We start from the raw sequence: 19,802 nt of genomic DNA, 5'->3' as shown, positions 1-19,802 counted from the left end.
AAAACTTAATATTTTAGCTTGGTAAACAAACTGCAACTGGTGTCCATCCAACAAATAGAGGTTACCAAACCAGAAAACTGAGAGAAGGCAAATTTGGGAATAAGGTACACAGCTGTCGTATATTTTTATACTCAGAGAACATATCAAAAGTTTTTGTTTTGTTTCTTAGCAGGTCAGCTTATACGACCTGTAACGTCATTGGTCCGGTGACAGGTAAATGTGGCGTTCGTAGAGCGAAAATGGCTAAGCATCTCCTTTTCCTTTCTGATTGCTCTATCTGACAGTCACTTTATGGTATAGCAGAAGTGCGGTCAAATGTAGCCACTGGTCAGCTGCAGTTTGCGAAACGCCCCAAATGGTGGCTGATTAAGAACACCGTAATGTCAAAGTATGTATTCTATCGGCACATTTAATGGTAAACGCTGCCACGACAAGAAAAGCCGCCACCACAAAAGAAGCCACCACGACGACCGGCGCCGCCACGGCAAGAGAAGCTGCCCGGCAAGCACACGCGATGATGTCGGCGGCTGAAGGGGGGGGGGGGGGGCCACCTGAAGTCATGGCACAAACCCGGACAGGCGAGGGTGGTGCTGTTCGTCCTCTGGATACGCGGAAGGCAGGGTGGAGTTAACTTCGTTGTCGTACCCGCCGAATTGCACGTCGAACTGGAACACGTGTTCCGGCGGTGGACAGAAGCCTGACATGGTCTTGGCCCGGGGTAGGTGGCTGACGGAGTAGCGACAGTGAAGCAATGTCGAGTTGAATCAGGAAGTCGAGTTTGGCGTTGGTAGTTGAGTCAGGTCGATCCGAACGGGGTCGTGACCCGGCGCAGAGATCGCAGACGGTGCCTCAGGGGAAGATGGGGACGCAGGTTGGAATGGGGTAGCATGGCGCGCAGCAGCAGACCACCTGCTGCAGCTTGCAAATTTGACCGGAAGGACACCCGTGTATGAAGCATCCGGAGAGCGGTCTCAGTCTCGCCGCATCTGTGGGAGGTACAAATACTTGGTGTCAGTACACTGAGATCAGTAATTCAATCGCGCGAAAGAGTCCTATGCAGAATAGGAATTCCCTCATTGGCACATCGAGATTGTATTTAAGCGAAAAGCCATTTGGCGCCATGTGGGGATAGCAAGCATCACCTTCAAAATATCAGTGATGTGCAGAAGACGCGCACCCACAGCGCTCTTCCAAGACATGTTAGAACGATGTAATGTACATGTCTTTCGCAAAGTTGCCTCGCACGTTGCCTTGTTGTACCAACACTGAGCCATACACAAGGGTTTACTGCCCGGGCCAAAATATTTCCGGTTAATTTCTCCAGTGCGATGCTTCGTGGTGTTGCTGCATTACACCTTCCGTCCCCTCTGGCAACGTTGTGCAGCTTTTCTGACGTAACGTATCAATAGAGATTAGTGGCAATAGCGAGTGACAACAGACTCGGTCGGACAAATTTCCGACTTATGATGTTTTTTCCAGAGAACATGTTGCCTGATATAAATATGGATCGGTGAACGCACAGGCTTTTCTATAGTGATACATATTTGTTTTAAGCGTGTCATGTTTCAAACAAAAATCATTCTGATTTCATCTATCTTTCAAGATTAGATGAGCGACCATGTGGGTTTCTACGGGTGCTTAAATCCACACAATAAGACTGGGGAAATCTCAGCAAGTCAGGCCGGAAACAGTTTATGCTACAAAACAGCTCATAGCCGAGGCAAGCACAAAGATCATCTGCCTATTCATACAGTCATGTCCCCCTTATCCAGTTCTCGCACCCAAAAAGACAAAGACAAAACAAAAGTTTGACTTCATTCGTGAATACGCCTGAGCACAGCATGACAAACTAAGTTTAAACCTCTATATACCTTACAAAGCCGGGTGGATTCCTTGGAGCCAAACAGCGCACAGAAAGATCTATTCAGATGACTGCACCGAGCTGCATCAGCCTCATCTCATATCGCCTCAGTCACTGAATGGGCGCCGAGTGATCTGCGGGTGTGTTTGGCCTGTTGGTGTATGGCTCTCACCAGCGGCGTCAGGAGCGCCGATCCCCACTATCAGCAGGGCGGCCAGCACCACCGCCACGGACGCCATGGTGCTCTCTGCGACAGGGCAGGCTTGCAACTGACGCTTGCCGCTCTTCGTGTACGATATACTCCATCTGCGCCTTTTCGCGTTAACATGACGCCTCATCAAGTAAGGCGAACTCGTTCCTGGAGCCGGTTTTGCAACATTGCAGCTTGCTGCCTTTGGATTAGTGCCAGCCATTCCCTTGCAGACCATGAGTTAAGATTCAAAGAAATCGTTGGCCACAGCTTTCAATGACGTGTGTTAGATGAGGTTTTCCCAGCTGCTGAGCAGGAGGGGCCTCTCGGGAGTAACTGGGGATTCCCCACCGGGACACTGAAGCAAGCGTTTCAGAACGGAATTGCGATGTAACCAAACTATGCCTGAACCAACGAAGATAGACATCCAAGTAGCGCGAACAGGTGGGCACCGACTGAAGTATAACATCACAAGCCCAGCGTGTGTAATATCCGGCATGCCTTCAAATGGCGCTTCTGCAGGGATGCTCATTCCATCCATCGATCATCGCCGACAGCGGCGCCACCAACCGGCCACCTGGCTCCACCCTTGACCTTATCCTCACTAACCAGCCTGGAGCCGCTCGGGAGTGTGGCGTTGCCACTTCAGTCTTCACAACTTTATTTGTGCTCTTTGCAGCCTTCCCCGATGCAGACATCCGACCAACACCGCTCGGAGCCGATATCGGTGCAAGGTCGACTTCACAGCCATCAAGCTGGGACTGACCAAGATCGACTGGACCCCGGTTTTCACCTTCAGACACCCTGGTCAGCATGCTAATTACCTCGTGCGTCACGTTCTCGCCGTGTTAGACGACATCGCCCGGTAAAATCCATCAAACTTTACAATCCATCGGCACCTCCAGTCATCCATGCAACGAAGCAGGTCGTGTCCGAGCGCCGTGCTGCGCTGGCCTCCGGCGACCATCTCCGCTTCAAGGAACTGAATGGACTGACAAAATCAGTCATTCGTCATGACAGCCGTGAGGACATCCGCAAGAAAATCTGAAAGGCAGGTCCAAGCAGTTTGCATAAATGCGTACCACCGATCGTTGCTGGCAAGAAAGCCGGTCCGAGCACAACTCTAGAGATCGAGCCAAGCGTCATGAACAGCTGCTTCACGCAAATGGTAAGTCAGACAGCGACTGCTCTGATCACTGTCGGAGCTGAAACAAGTATACCGGTCCTGCCACCACTTCTATCTAGAATATTTCCTGAACAATTCAAACTTTCACCAGTGCCACTCGAAAACATGCATTCTGTCATTCTTAGCATGAGCAACTCCAATTCTTGCGGCGATAACGGGCCGTCTCTCTACGTCATAAATTGTTTTTCCGTACTCTGTCACATCATTATCGCCATCGTGAACATCAGCATGAACAACGGTATAGTTCCTTCTTCTTGGAAGATGTCTTTATTTAACCCATTTTCATGTCGACAGAATCTCTATCTGAACCTTCCAAATTTAGACCGATCTTGACTGTGCCTGATGCTGCTAAAATGGCTGAACTGTATAACTGTTCTGTTCATGAGCAACTGTATAACTTTTTCGATACTCACCAACTCTTCGCCCAGTCACAACATTTTTTAGTATTTTTCGTTAACAACATGCAACCGGAACAGCACTGACGACAGTACGTGATATAGTACTACGTGCTGTGGATGGAGGCAACATCTCGCTGTTCGTGTTATTGAATTTACCAAATGTTCTGAAGTGCCGAATCATGATAAGCTCCTTGAAAAGCTATTTCTCCACGGCGTTGGCCCTCACTGGTTTAGGCACTATCTTCCAAACCACAGGCGGAAAGTAGCATACGCCTGTAAACACATCAGACCTTTAAAATCAGGACCACTTGAAAATCCAATAAGGGTGTATCAGGGCAGCGACCTCAGTCCGTTGTATACAATTTTTTTGTTTGTTTTGCAAATGACAGCCTTCATGTCAAAGACGGCGTCCATGTTGTCCAATACGTGGACGATACGCGGATCATCGAAGCTCGTAAAAAGTTAGAACTGACTGAACTGATAACGAAAATGCAACGAGCAGTCTCCACACTGTACCAACGGCTTGGGCAACATGCTATGAAAATGAATGCTAGCAAAACCTTTCTTATCGCCATCAGCATAGTCTCCTCAGTGAACATATAGGCACAATAGCACAGAGTGTGGTCATTTCTATAGTTCGTGGCTGCATATCTGTGTACGGCAGCGCAAACCAGTCAAGCTTGAAGCAGGTCCAGTCAATCATAAAGTTTTGCGCGAGAGTAATGTCAGGCCGCCGGAAGTTCGACCATATTTCCGACCTGAGGAACCAAAACCCAGCCGTGAATGTGAGGCTGGCATACTGCACCACAACGTACCCTTTCTTCGGAATATTGTCACAAAGGAACAACCATCAGCATTGGCAAATATTCTCAGCACAAACATCGACGCGAAAGGACGACGCACCCGCCAGTCACACGGCATCGGACTGCCTACGGCGCGGCAGAGCAGTGACAAACGACAGTTTGTTTATCAGGCTCCGGTCGACTACAGCCTCCTGCCACACTCCATGAGGGCTCTTAACCACTCATGCATTGAGACCACAGTTGAGCGAGAGTTTCTACATGTCACGGGGACATGACCGCTCGCTTTTAATGAATGCAAGATGTGTGGGCCTTTTGTTGCATGAATGAGCGTATTTTTTACCAGGGAATGTTTTCAGACATGGCATAGCACAGTAAAAGCCAAGCGTGTATTTCATCTGTTTAATCGTGCCACGCGTGCGGCGCCGCCGGTCACTTGGCGGCGGCGTGTGACGCTCAGACGACCGCTCGCGGCGTCCGAGCCGGCGGGCGTCGCTGGCAGAGCGCCAGGTCACGTGACCACGCCACCGGCGACCGGCTGGAATGAGTCGAGGTTACGCCACAGGCGAGGCTTGGTGAGTGGTGAGGCGTCAGCGAGTGCAGCCAAGAGACGTAGGGGATATGTCGAATCATTGCCGATGTCCACGGGGACTGCTTGACCGCCTGGCCCGCGCCGCGGTTGCAGGTGATGTCACCCATCCAGCAGCCTCTACGGTCGTGTTTCGCACGCCAGATACCGGAGCGGAGGGTACGGTGATTTGGTGCGAGATGGCTGCATCTGCGGGAATCACGGCGAGCTGTATGAGCCCTGTGATTGACGAGACTAGACTCCCGTCCGTTGAACGCGCGACCCTACCCTGTGTCGGTGAGTTCAGCGCCACGCTCACTGGGTGACTGTGAGACTGTCGCGACTGTCCACGTGGTACAACAGATCACTAGGCTCCTGCTGAGCTGGTGTGGCGCCGTGCGGTGATGGATTCCGCCCGCCGACTTTCCGGCCCAGACCCCTGCCAGCATCGTGCTGTATCAGTCCTATGCAGACCGGGTACGCGCGGACCGAGTAAGCAACAGCTAGATCCGCTTACAGGGGCAACCGGGCGCCCACTAACACCACTTGTCGACCTACAACCAGCGCTGCCTGTTGGCTGTGCCCTGCAGCTCAGATAGCCACCGCCACCTACCGGCTGGTTTCCGCAGCGCGCAGGGCGCGGATCGGGTGACCCCGGGGAGGCTGGGTGCTGCTCGGGAGCCGCGTGACGCGGCGTAGCACGCCACCCAGAGGCCTCGGAGGCGTCGTCTCTAGAGCCAGCACCCAATTCACTGTCTGAATTGGAACACAACTACATCCCCTCCCCACTCCCCCAGACGTCGCCATCCGAGCACATGAAGCTGTATGTATGCATGTATATATTCGCATGGCAGCGCATTCCAATATATCAAGCAGCGTACCCCGTCGGCATGTCTAATGCGGCCGCAGCGTGGGCAGGAATCGCCTCGACAGGCATTGGCCTAGCAAGATAGTCGTCTCGACAGGCATTGGCCTAGCCAGGTCGTCGTCTCGACACACGTGATCGGCCCAGTGGGCGGCAAGGGCCTGCTATCAAGTGCAGCGGTTGAAGTTTGAACCAGTGCGTCACCATGGACATTGTGATACTTCCCTTTCCACAGTCAAAGTATGCATAAAAAAGCCACCGGGGTAAACGCAATAGCAAGAAGTCATGGCCATCCTATAAAGTTTTGTCGACTTCGCGGAACAATAGCTTCATTCTCGCATATTTTTTTGACTAACCAAAATATTTCAAGCTTTCGTAGCATTTATCATAAAAAACATTTTCACAAGTCATTGCGCCAAAAATATTACAGAACACACGAAGGAAAAGGAAGAAAAATTAAATGCTTGCGTTCATAGTGGTGAGCGTGGAGCAAAATGGGGTTTCTCCCGCAGGAACGGCTATTTCGATTAGAAATTCTGAGATATTTGGAATGACTTCGAAAAATTGGCATTACTGATCAAATCGTAAGCGTCAGATCTAACAATAAGTGAGGAGCACAACGAACGTGGCATACCTTCTTTTACGCCATGAGAGATAATTAAAAGCTATAGTGCAACTTCACGTGTGAATGGCCTGGTATGAGTGAATGGCCTGGTATGGACATGGTATGGGCCTGATATGGGTGAATGGCCTGGTATGGACATGGTATGGGCCTGGTATGGGTGAATGGCCTGGTATGGGCCTGGTATGGGCCTGGTATGGGTGCATCGTTTTCTCTACCTAGGGGGTTTCAAACTCTCATACCTTTAATCGCAAAGGATTGTAGCGAATTGGTGTACTGAAGATCTCGCATAATACACACTTTGGGAAAAGCCAAAGAAATATAAACATCTGCTTTCATGGTGGTGGCAAGGTACATCTAGAGGTACAGGTAGGTACATATCTGTACATCAAGGTACAGCGCTGATAGCGCTTGACGTATCCACGTGAAGCAAAGGGCAGGACAGACGGGCATTTGTTGATACCATGGTAACCCGGATCGGAATCGTATACCGTTCTGGGAGAAGTATGCCGTTACTTTAGCATCTGAGACGCCGAATCGCGTCGCAGAATATGTGCCGGCGCCGTCAGCTGTGCGGTCACGTGGGTAACGTTGGTGTGATGGTGAATTTGCATCAAGGGCGTTTTTCCGCCCCTGGCTACCGCCCAGGTGCGACCTGTTGAAATAGCGATACCTTTCAAAGCGGATAATGCGGGACTTTGGCGGACCCGCTCTCATCCTGCGTGGCGGCAAATGTTGTCCGCCTGTGATTGGTCGGCAGGTCAGCGTTAACCCCCCAATGAGCACATTCGTATCATTTGTGAGCAGGATATTTGATCGATGCATCTTAATTGGCATGGAGCTGACGCCACCTTTTGTCGTAACGCAACTTTGGGGTGCAAAGTTATAGCGCATGGAGTCGCGTAAACGTAAGATTAACATGGGGCACTAAACGGGGCGTTAAGTACCCCATGATTAAACAGCTGTGCACAAGAAGATAGCACCATGGTTATCGCCCACGCTAGACAAATACGCGTCGTTTCGGCTTGCGATCCAGGCGTGAAGGCTTTCTGATGTTGCTTGACATGATTGGCAAACAATGGCCACTTTGCAAGCTATTTGGCTACAAATTTGCGAAATGGAAAATAAATTGCATCAGCACGTTACAGTCAGGCCTATAAGCCAATCAAAGTATTAGTCCGTAATCTCCATTAGTATGCCGCTGTCGCCGTGGTCTGTGTTCAAGGGGCGCAGCTGGCGCCTGTATCTGCCGCTTTGCCCCCGTGTGTGAACCCTCCGGACATCCTACCCTTTAGAACTTCCCTGCTCATGACGCACATCATGTGGCGGCGCTTACTGTCTTGGGCTTTGTGCATCAGAGTTGCTGGAACCGGTCTACCTGTGCCATATGCTCGCATTTTCTGTGCGAGAAACACGTGACTCCTGCCGTCGATGCCACCGGTGACTGCTCGGTCACTTGGTTCCGTCGATTAACGCGCCGGGCCGTTGTATTGAGTCTCATGTGCCAAAACGCCGGGCTATACTGTTAAAATTAAAATAATTTGATGCATCTGGTGTTGATGTTCCTACCTGACGTAATCTGAAGGCTTTCCGTGCCAGTAAATACAACGCTGTGCTACTTCTTCTATTTGTCCGTTGATAACCGCAGTTGAGCAATTTTGACATACAGTGGCGAGTGACAAGTGGCAGCATTGTGGCGAAATAAAATATGAAAAAAACATGAAGATATCGATGTCAAGTAGTCAACTAAATGTTTTAAAGTAGTTGCTCAGACCAAGAAAGCGACCCCCGCTGCCATAGAGAGGCACTACAGCAGGACACTGTCAGCACACTCCCCGCTGCCAGAGAGGGGCACCACAGCAGGACACTATCAGCCCGCTCCCCACTGCCATAGAGGCACTACAGCAGGACACTGTCGGCACACTCCCCGCTGCCAGAGAGGGGCACCACAGCAGGACACTATCAGTCCGCTCCCCACTGCCATAGAGGGGCACCACAGCAGGACACTATCAGTCCGCTCCCCGCTGCCATAGAGAGGGGCACCACAGCAGGACACTATCAGCCCGCTCCCCACTGCCATAGGGAGGCACTACAGCAGGACACTATCAGCACCCTCCCCGCTGCCATAGAGAGGCACTACAGCAGGACACTGTCGGCACACTCCCCGCTGCCAGAGAGGGGCACCACAGCAGGACACTCTCAGCACGCTTCTCGCTGCCATAGAAATGCACCACAGCAGGATACTATCAGCACGCTTCTCGCTGCCATAGAAATGCACCACAGCAGGACACTTCAGCACGCTCCCCACTGCCATAGAGAGGCACTACAGCAGGACACTATCAGCCCGCTCCCCGCTGCCATAGAGGGTCACCACAGCAGGACACTATCAGCACGCTCCCCACTGCCATAGAGAGGCACTACAGCAGGACACTATCAGCCCGCTCCCCGCTGCCACAGAGAGGCACCACAGCAGGACACTATCAGCACGCTCCCCGCTGCCATAGAGGGGCACTACAGCAGGACACTATCAGCACGCTCCCCGCTGCCACAGAGAGGCACTACAGCAGGACACTATCAGCACGCTCCCCGCTGCCATAGAGGGGCACCACAGCAGGACACTATCAGCCCGCTCCCCGCTGCCACAGAGAGGCACCACAGCAGGACACTATCAGCACGCTCCCCGCTACCACAGGGGCACTACAGCAGGACATTTGGTATTCGATTGTTTGAAATGTTAAGACTCTTGCTTCGATCTGATGGGTTGCTTCGTCGAGCCATTGGAATAATAATATCCGAATCGATGTGCTTCATCTTAGTCTCACTGGCCCGCTACATAAAAATACAACTTGCATGCAACTTTCTCTACTTAAACGGAATGTAAAAATCGGCAACAGTACATTTACATGCGCCAGTGTATAGTGTATAAATGCTATCCTCCATGCTTCATAGTAATATGCATACATTTAGCTTGTCGCTGAAACATGATGTTGGATTGCTGCTATTTTAATCATTCGTGGTATATTACAATATCTCATCTCTTAGAAGTCATGCTACAATGCTTAACGTTGACACGGTAATTTTCCTTGATGTACAGATAATGTCATAAGTATCTGAAGACATCTGGCTCTGTGATAAATTGCAACATGCTCGTCGTTCAGCATAATTCCTATCTCCGCATCTGTTCCAGGAACGGTCTGCCCCACCATGCTACGTAGCTTCAATTCGTTTTTCGCGACAAACACTTTGACAGGCTGCGACTCTGAAAAACGTGACGGGTTACCGAAGTCCACAGAGTAATGCAAGGTAACATCTTTGTATTTCAAACAAAACAGGTGAGTCTTAGATGCTAGAATGCCTAGGAATAGAATTGCCTACTGGGATACTAGGATACAAGTTTTCACTATAGCTGAGATTCCGTAGAAAAGGTGACAGCTTTTCAATAACGTAGCAACGGGCTTACGTAAGCAAAAACGTGACCTGCAATATATTGGTATTTTTTTTTAAGCGGATACTTCCTGGTTTGAAGCGTATATGGTTTGCCACTTGAAGTTGTGTGTAAGGTACCGAGCATAAATTCAGATGGAGGCTTACCACGAGCATCATACTTTTAATAAATTGTCCGAATATCACGAGCATTTCAGTCGTCTAGGTTTCACGTCCCAACGCACGGCACGGTGCTAAGGGCTGTCCGAAACACATGTGATGAAGCCAAAAGGTTTCAGTGACACGTGCGGAGCACAGACAGAACGAAATTTGTAAGCGGGCATCCGTATCCACCTCAACGAGCAGAGCGCTGCTCCTATTCGTGCATGACAAAAACGACGTTGCCCAAATCAAGTCACAATACGACGTTGCTCAAATCAAGTCACAATACGACGTTTGTGTGCTTGGCTTCAGACAAAAGCTACCGACGTGGAGCAATAATAATATCTTGTGAACTGTGTTGTGTTTTGCTGTTGCTGAAATAACATAGTAAGGTTAATATGGCTTGCACTAGGATCACTTGTCACGCTCGAGGGTGCCATGTTTACACCTAGTGTTGTATACGCCCTCCGCAGATGTGCGTCTCCGGGGTGCTCATTAAAGGCGTATCCCACCTTTAGGGTTTTTGAACCGAAATAGTCATTTAAAGGTTCATCCGCTGCAGTTCACACCTCTGCCATTCTCTAATACTTTAGCTCCTCGTGTTTCTCAGCTAGGCGTGCGCGATCTTGTGCAGGTTATTTTGCGTCGCTTAACTGGAATTAATCCATATATGTATGACATCATAGAAACGTCACACGAATTATCTCTCCTCAATGACAATATTGTGTTGAAGGTAAAACAATATGATCATTATTTTTCCTGTCTGAGGAACGACAGCGCGAGCCGCATCAACAGACAACCGTAGCCCGACTGCCAGGTTATCGCGTTAAATGCCCCATAAGCCCCATCCAGGCCGGCTTACGCAAGTGAAACCAGCCCAAGACCTCATAATGTTTCATCGCTGTTTCTGTGTGCCACAGAATGGTCTGGTAGTCGGCACGTCCTGAGACCCCAGTCATCAACATCATCGTACCAGGCCACCGTGTCGACACTCCGCGGGACATGTTTCTTCGGATAGTGTAAAAACAGCTGCCAATGAAGCGGGAATTCCTGGAATATCACGTCCACCAACCGCTGCGGGGAACAACACTGACCCTCCCAGTGGCGCCATCTACATTTGGGTGACCACCACCCCTCCTCAGTCCGCGGCGCCCTCTACATCTGGGTGACCGCCGTCCCTCCCCAGCCTGCGGTGCCCTCCGCACCTGGGTGACCACCACGTTCTTCTCAGCCCGCGGCGCTCCCTACATCTGGGTGACCGCCGCCTCTCTTCAGCTTGAGGCGCCCTCTACATCTGGTTGGCCACCCTCCCTCCCCCCCCCCCCCATCCGCAATCCGCGGCGCCAGGCTCATTAGGACCTCCGCCATCTGCCCTGTGGGACATGCGCCAAAGGGTTTGCAGGGCTGACCAGCGCCAGGGAGGAACTAGCTTAGAGTAACATGTCATGGTGTCCGATTTATAAGTTGTATTTGTAGGCAGCATTGCCACATTTCCCCTCTATTTATGCAATATGCGGTGTTTTTTTCCCACTTCAAGTCAAACAAACGTCACGAGAGCCTTCATGCCTCATGAAACACCCGCCAAGCGTTTTATACCCGGCTCAAATCATCAGTCACATCAGGGGTCTCGATACGCCGGCATTTACATTTTGAATGTGTTTATATTTTAGCGTGTTTTAGTGCTTGCTCCATTGGTTAGTGCAATACCTCGCAACAATTATGCTCCTTGCGTATCCATTCAGCTCGATCGAGGCGCCGAGCACCGACGAGAAGGCTTGTTGCGGGATGACACCGTGCCTGGAGACCGGCCCAGCCAGCTACGTTGTCACGTTTCCAAACTGTTCTGAATATTGGCGCCCGACCAGGGTTGAATAAGCGGGTGGCAAGTTGAGAGCGCCTCCCGCACCCGGACGCAGACACGACGGCCAGACAGGTGCTCTGAGAGTGCATCCTGCGCCCGGAAGCAGACACGACGGCCACAGACAGGTGCTCTGAGAGTGCATTCTGCGCCCGGACGCAGACACGACGGCCGCAGAAAGGTGCTCCGAGTCCCGCACAAAGCTGATGCACTATCTTGCAGCAGGGCCGGCTGCCGAAGTAGCAGTCGGTGATCCTCAGGATCGGAGTGCTCCGACATGCTCCGGAGACCGGTCGGCCACGGGGCCTCCGCATCCGTCGCACCACGGCGCGCTCGCCCGGCCAGCGCGGTTCCACGCATGTCGGCACGTGGCGCTGTGATGGTAAGCTCGTCGAATGTGACAATGGAGCATGCCGGTGCTGAAAGGTTTCGCTAAATAAGTTTATTGCTTTCGTGATCGTGTCCACAACATCCCAGTGGCGTATCACCAACGACTAATTACCACGAACCACAGCGCTATCGTGGCGCGAAGTGCCGAATCACAATAGTGCCATGTGTCATGTGTCACACGGTGCCACAGTGCCACAGCATGCACGCATTGCATTCTGTATTGCATACATTGCATACGGTCCGACCAAAACGAGCTGGTAAACTGAGATATGAGTATGGAAGGAGCTGTCTCGTAATGCGTAATCAACCGAACATTTAACTCCAAATGTGGGTTGCTTGGCTTTTGCGTTCGGTGTGCTAGCCAGTCATGGGTTGTTTGGGGCATACGCAAACAGGTCCCGGACCCAAACAACGGTGGCTTCGTCGGATTCTGGAAAGTGCTCCGGGGCTTCCATTCGCACCATGTGGACAGCGCATTCCGCCGACCGCGCAGACTGCGCGACTGCCGCACTGGCTGCCACGGGCTGCCCGGGCCCGCTGCGTTAGCGCCGCGCCGAACGAGCTAGTTCCTACACAACTCTCTAGACTGTTCAAGCACGCAATACATGTCCCGTTCGTTTGCTGCCTTCTGTCGGTCAGTTAGAGCCTCCTTAAATTTCAAGGAGAACCTATATATTTTTGTTTGTTTGTTTCCTCTTGGCGTACAAGAAGGCGGCTGACCCCTTGCCCCTGGTGGCGCCACCCCTGGGTGCCCCCCTAGGGTGGGTACCCGCAGCTTCTGCGCGAACAGGAACAAACATCCTAGGGGCTTGACAGTGAAGAAATGGATGAATGGAAGTCTCTTCAGATGAGCTGAGCGAAATGTTGCCACGTAAAGGAATTAAATCGAAACGCACGTTAAGTTGCCGCTATGTAGGTAGGCACGGATTCCTAGCTTTACCTGAATGGGAGAGAGACATTTATTTCGGGGGCTAGGGAGGGTCATACGTGTTTTTACCCTGAGTTACCTCCTGCTATAACTGGCGAGGACTATCATATTTGCAGACAGCTATAACCCCAGCTTCATACGTGGCCGTAAGGTTTTGGAGAGCATGTCTTCGGTTTTTGGTATATTAATTCTTAATGTCCTCCCTTTACGTGGGACAATTTGCCTCACCCTGGGGGAAATTGCATCACATTGTGGAGCTGCGCGTTTTTTCGTCGTCGAGTAAGTTACCTCGCAAGCAAGCTAAATATATTATGGTATGTAGACAAAATGCACTCGTCTGTGCTTTTCGTGATTCACCGTAACTGACCTAGCCAAGTAACTGCTTTCGTGATTCACCGTAACTGACCTAGCCAAGTAACTGCTGCCACTTCGAGTTCGCTTGCTCAGGTAGAAATGATAGGTTTACGTAGGCAATGTAAATGTCGACTTTTTTCTGGATGACAACATGCTATGGACATTATGCTGGTCACTTATGAACAGTAGGCCAGTCAATGACATATTGTCGGTACACTGCATCACTAGTACAACATGCCGCATGGACACCTGGTACAATATATACTGCCGAACATTTGGAAGGAAGTGCTCCGACCCGAAATGCTTGGCGAGTAGACACCACAGCTGACGAGGGCGCCAAGAAGCTGCAGTAGGTTCTTTGCAATTCAACCAGCGCTGGTAGAGTACGTTCTCTGGGAGGAATTCCGCTATGAACTGTAAGGCCCTGTAATGGTGAAATATCAAACAATACATTCAATACGGTATGTTTCGAGCTCTACTCAGGACAGCATTTTCAACGATTTCCTTGCTTTCACCCTGCTGTCAACCGTTCGTAAGTTAGACGACGCGGGGGGGGGGGGGCTGGCTCATCATCCGCGACTGGGCTGTGCATGGCGGACAGTCATTAGTCAAGCATAGGTTATTGCACTTCATTTCTAGGTAGGCCCAGCTTGATCATTATGACGGTATGACGAAAAACATTCGCTCATAGCACAAGACAACGAAATATGCAGCAAAAGCTGCATATAAAATACCTCATCTTCTTGTTCCCGTTCGAAGAAAAAAGCCCCAGCATGCATGTATAGCACATATTCTATCTTTTATTGTAATATTCATAATGATAATGACGAATTAATTCAAGGTACCTATTCCAAACAACGCTTATTTATCTGCGTTCCAAAGGTATCTTTGTCCGTGATAACCCAACCTGAAAATCCAGACATTTTCGCAAGTTTAGTCTGAAACCAGTCTCCATGTTCATCCGTATGAAATGCAAATGCCTCAACCCGAGCGAGCCCGTGGTTCCAGCCTAGCGCCCGGGGGAAGGTATTTTCGCAGACCCAAACGCTACAAACACCGCGCTCGAAGACAATGGAGGAAAACTGTTTAGGAGACGGCTCTAACAAAATGCGGTGTCACCTTCTGTCAAATACAGGTAAACAATGTGTCAAAAGAGTATACATCAATACTGAGGTCATTATAGGTCAAAATCAGTAAGTCGAGACCAGGGTCAAATTAGTATAGAAAGATGGACGATTTGTTTTGGATAACACTAAGGTAATCTTACAACAAACATGTCGAATGCATACAACACATGACACGACACCTATAGATGTCGTCAAAATCTGTCCATATGTTAATAAATGATGATGGTTACAACATGTTTGTAGTTCCATTTCGGTCAAGACCTCAGCCAATGATCTAACTTGCTGGGAGCTTAGAACATGCACACGGGTGTGAAACATATAAAATCGAAGGTGCCGAAAGCTCTTGCGCGCTGCATTCCACCATTTATATTTTTATTTTTTGCTTAGCTCAAGAAGCCTTCTTGGGGACAGATCCTCCCCGCCCCATCCCCCTGGCCAATCCAGGCCTGGGCTCTGTCTTTCTTTTAGATAGGACCTTCATCACTGAAATCTGTTGATATTGTCCATGTGACGAAATGTTCAAAGCGATAATGTTAATACGAAAATACCCCCTCTCAGGATAGGTATAACTTCAGTGTGATGGAACTGCAAGCTCAATAAAAACTAATTGTCCTTTAAATTTTTCGCATTCGGCGGACATGGAAAAAACATATTTTATGATGGCGATATCGTTCAAGGTACCTATATTCCAAAAACCATCTATTTGCGGTCCAAGGCTATCGTGTAAGGCCAAGCACGAGAGAGGAAGGGATGTTCAACACTCGACTGACATTGAACCAGAGCTATACAAACACAACTTGTACAAACAACGTTACAGTATATAAACAGCATTACAAACACAACTCGCACTCGGAGACAAAATGAAAAGTATGCAAAACTGCACATCATCGGGTCTCACTTTTTCTAGAACTATCTAATATACACGTTTTTCCAGGCACGCGATGATCCAGTCACCTCTCATACGCCTTCAACCCTAGGCACTGGACTGAAGACGTTGAACACATCCGAGCAATCTCGGGAACGCCGCTCGGTGGTCATTCGGATAGCCCCCCCCCCCCCCCCCCTAAACGTCGTCTAGTTCGCAATTCAGTGCTAGTGGATGTGATGGGCCCTTATTCAGGAGAAAACCTCGGTCCCTAAACGCAACACACGCAAACAACATACTTTCCCAGTAAGGAGGCTGTTGACATTGGGAGGACTGTCCCAACCCCTACCTAATGATACGGGGGAACGCGCCCCTCCCCTCAGTCAGTGGCCTCCTCCTCTACGGGTGAGCAAAAGTCGGCCGGGAACCGAGGCCAGGGCCGGATCGGGTCGGTGGTGCCATACAGTCACATTACAATCTCGACTGGTGTCGAGGAGCGATGAAGCAAGCCGCAGCGAGCGCCCTCAATGCTTCGGGCGACACCTGCCACCACCTTTGGCCGCGTACCTTGTGCTGGGAGCCTCCCACGCGCTTCGGCCGCTGCTGTGCCGCACGGAAGCCAACCGCACAAATGACGCAGCGGCTCTGACGCGACGCCTCCGCACTACGTGACGTAATATGGAGCGCCAGTTGGTCGCTATTGATGAAGCCCGTCCTCTCACACATCGTGCACTTGAAGCGGTCCAGAGAGCTGAGGAAGCAAGTCGGTGACGGACAGACCTGACACTATGAATCCCAGTACTCACTCTAATTGTAGAGCCTGACATTGTGAATCTCAGCACCCAGTCTAATCGTAGACCCTGGCATTGTGAATCCCAGCACCCACTCAAATTGTAGAGTTTGACATTGTAAATCCCAGCACCCACTCTAATTGTAGAGCCCGACATTATGAACCCCATTACCTACTCTAATTGTAGAGTCTGACATTGTGAATCCCAGCACCCATTTTAATTGTAGAGCCTGACATTGTGAATCCCAGCACGCACTCTAATTGCAGAGCCTGACATTGTGAATCCCAGCTACCGTCGTGCCAACAGCTGTCGCAATGGAAGGGTCGTGAAACCAGAGCGGGTGTCACATGTTATCACACTCGCGCAAATCAGCTCAGCCCTGCTGTAAAATTTACCTGAATGCTGATGACGTTCAATGGAAGCACATAGATTGAGCGGCGTCGGCTTCATGATGACGAATAAATGCGAGGCGAACAAGCAACGAAATGCGAACCTGAACTCGGAAGTCGAGATTTCTCTCCTCAGCGCGCTGTCGCCGCGGGCTCACCCGTTGAGGCAGGCGTCGTTGTGTGCCGGCGCCGTCTTCTGCCCGCGCCGTGTTCAGTACGTCTTGTAAGACGCCGTCCAGGGCAGGGCTGGCGCCGGCAGCTGATCATAGGGGGTCTGGACCGCGGCCGGATAGGCTGACACCGAGGCACGACAGCACCGGCTGACGGCATCGTCCCGTGTGAGACGGCCCACCCGCCGGCAGATGACGCGCGGCTGGTAGGAGGCCCGGCAGACCGCTTCCAATGCCCTCTGGTGATTTTTCTCCTGGTTAACTGCACACTCCCGCGGCTAGTCATTCCATAATATGATCTGGTGGAAAAAGAGAAGGCTGGGCCGAACTAAGCTGGACAGAGTCGCCGAAGCTGAAAAGTACCACGGTCCACGCCAGTCTCGTTGGCTCTGAGGCCCCGCTTGTAATCCGCGCAATACGAAGCTGACGCACGTCGGCGTGGCAGCACTGCTCAACAGAAGGCGACTGTCGACTGCTGAATAGTCGTGTACACTGGCTTCGCCAATCTTGCAGTGCATTTTCCTGTGGTCATGCCCTGCAAAAATCGACCCAAAAATCAGGCTTAGCTTTTTACTACCAGAGTCACTAGTCGCTATTCACGACCTTCACTACTGTCGACGTTCTATGACCCTGTTCAAGCAGCCTTTTAAATGGGATGAGGAAATGAATTCAGCCATGTTTTGCCTGGCTATAGTGTTCTGCATGGCGAATAAATTGCAGACGAGTGCCGTGTTTGGCCTCAGTGGGCCTGTTAGATGGCGATAAGTCACAAAACAATTCACACACAGTGTATTTCGTGGGCATGCCTCCTGCTCAAGTACACAACTTGACTACAATCTCTTTAAGGCCATTACGAGATCACGGCAGTCAATAATTGACAGACACTGGACTGTCCATACCGGTGTTGGTACAGGTGTTGGGGATGGCGGCTGGCTCACGTGCAGTAGTTGACTCGGCGTCACCCTGGTCTCCAGCCGTGGTGAACTCTTCTAGGTCAGCACTGCCGGTGGGCTGCCGCCGCTCCGACGCCGGCTGCAGACTGGAGAAGTCTGCCTGCCTGCCGTTGGTACTGGCGGGAGACGTCCCAGGTTCATTCAGGATGTAATCGATGGTGAAGCTCCGGTAAGCTCAAGATCGTCGCGAGGTGTCCGCCGACACCACCTGCCGTCCCCGAGAAGCATTCATTGCTTCGGTCCACTTACGGCGGGAGCAAACCGCACACGCCCTGCAATAACCACACATCCGGCGCCGAACACAGTGAGGGGGCAACGCTAGCGGCGCTCGGATCGGGCGATCCGGTAAGCTGGCATGTGATTGGTTGTCGGAGCAGTAACTCCGCCCTCTGTTAGGTTCTTCGCCTGGAGCTAAGGAGCCCAAAGGTCAGAGTTCATCGGCACTGAAGCAGAAACATTTACCCTCACGGGACCGAGTCGAAATTCCACGCGCGATGATGAGTGGCACTGAGGCGGCGTCCCTTATACTGATGTCCGCATCCTGCAGGCTTCTTCTGACTGGTACACCGATGAGATTGGCGGCAAGCGTTCTGCCTGTCGTGAAAGGCTGAATTAAGTGGTCTGAGCAGATGCTTCGAAGGGCTGAATATGTCTCGAACTGTACAATCTGTAGGGCAGAGCGCGAGCTGAGTATCTCGCGGCGGAGACCTGTCGGTGACTCGCACTCCTCGCTAAGAAGGCTGACGATAGAGCTGGTGCGAAATGCCCCGGCTGCAACACGCATGTCGTTGTCGGGCGCTGTGTCCAAGCCGGTGCGTTCTGCAGTCGTGCGCAGAATCAAACGCCTGACATCCATACCCTACACAGGACCAACCTAGATAATGTCGCGCTGAAACGATGCTGACGTGCATGCAGCAGCCTGTAGCTGAGACCTGGTCCGATTTCATATGGGTGCCTTAACAGCCCTGTGGCATACACTCTGTGTCATGTGTAGATCACGTCACGATGCAGTTAACATATGTGTGCATCACGTCACGATGCAGTTAACATATGTGCATCACGTCACGATGCAGGCGGGTCGGTTCTTCCGTGTGTATTGCGTCATGAGTGACGCTTCTCAATCAAAATCCACTCAGATCTCAGTCGATTTACACAAGAGCACATTCTGTGTATGCCCACCACATAGTGGATTTAGGCAGAGGTGCGGCTCTGAGTAGCACTTCTGAGTAGCAGCAGCACTCATCTGTAGATATAAACGCTTCCCTCGCAACATACACATTTGCAGATGTGCGTGCGCGTGTGTGTGTGTGTGTGTGTGTGTGTGTGTGTGTGTGTGTGTGTGTGTGTGTGTGTGTGTGTGTGTGTGTGTGTGTGTGTGTGTGTGTGTGTGTGTGTGTGTGTGTGTGTGTGTGTGTATGCGCGCGTGTGGGTGTGTGCAAGGGATCTGGGCAGTGGAAAATATCGAAACATACCTCCAAAGTACGCCAACAAATAGGTTTCTCACCAGAATTCGAACAATTTCTTCTCAAAGTTGAGGGAGTCCTCCCCCCTACTGAGCAGGAAACTACACTTCCGCCTTCGGGCTAAATTACCCAGGTCCCACATCTGGCATTGTTCTGGTAGCACCACCTACGAGATTACGTCCCCCGTAGTTGTTTCACTTCACTTCCTCTCCCATGTTTACGACGTTTTGCATTCGTCTCCCCCTGGTTTCGCCTGTATAAAGTGCGTTTTCTGCGTTTCCGCCTCACGTCATCTTTATGTCAGCCCTCCGGCATATCTAGTTTTGACCCCCACAACACTGAGTTCCCCCCCCCCCCCCCCACCCCTCCAACTCAGAGACGTGGACCTCGAGTGACACGCATTCGGTCACCGATGGGTTCGGCGTGTGTCGGCGATAGC

General features: G+C 51.1%; 2 long non-coding RNA genes across 4 annotated transcripts; both read right to left on the bottom strand.

The window, feature by feature from the left end:
* Window positions 1–378: 378 nt before the first annotated feature.
* Window positions 379–2,188, bottom strand: LOC119107689 (uncharacterized). The gene is made up of 2 exons (XR_005095257.1): window positions 2,034–2,188; window positions 379–986 (listed from the first exon to the last, which is right to left on the bottom strand). It is a non-coding gene; the product is annotated as an uncharacterized LOC119107689 (long non-coding RNA).
* Window positions 2,189–12,460: 10,272 nt separating this feature from the next.
* Window positions 12,461–18,188, bottom strand: LOC119107688 (uncharacterized). 3 transcript variants are annotated; one of them, XR_005095254.1, is made up of 4 exons: window positions 17,847–18,188; window positions 16,936–17,482; window positions 16,165–16,348; window positions 12,461–14,029 (listed from the first exon to the last, which is right to left on the bottom strand). It is a non-coding gene; the product is annotated as an uncharacterized LOC119107688 (long non-coding RNA). The 3 variants fall into 3 exon arrangements; XR_005095256.1 differs by having other exon boundaries at window positions 16,936–17,246; XR_005095255.1 differs by having other exon boundaries at window positions 17,886–18,188.
* Window positions 18,189–19,802: the final 1,614 nt, after the last annotated feature.

The sequence above is a fragment of the Pollicipes pollicipes genome, unplaced genomic scaffold (genome assembly GCF_011947565.3).
Source record: "Pollicipes pollicipes isolate AB1234 unplaced genomic scaffold, Ppol_2.1 Scaffold_6686;HRSCAF=7923_pilon_pilon_pilon, whole genome shotgun sequence".
NCBI classification, from domain to species: Eukaryota; Metazoa; Arthropoda; class Thecostraca; order Pollicipedomorpha; family Pollicipedidae; genus Pollicipes; species Pollicipes pollicipes.
This window is presented reverse-complemented; position numbering and strand designations above follow the sequence as displayed.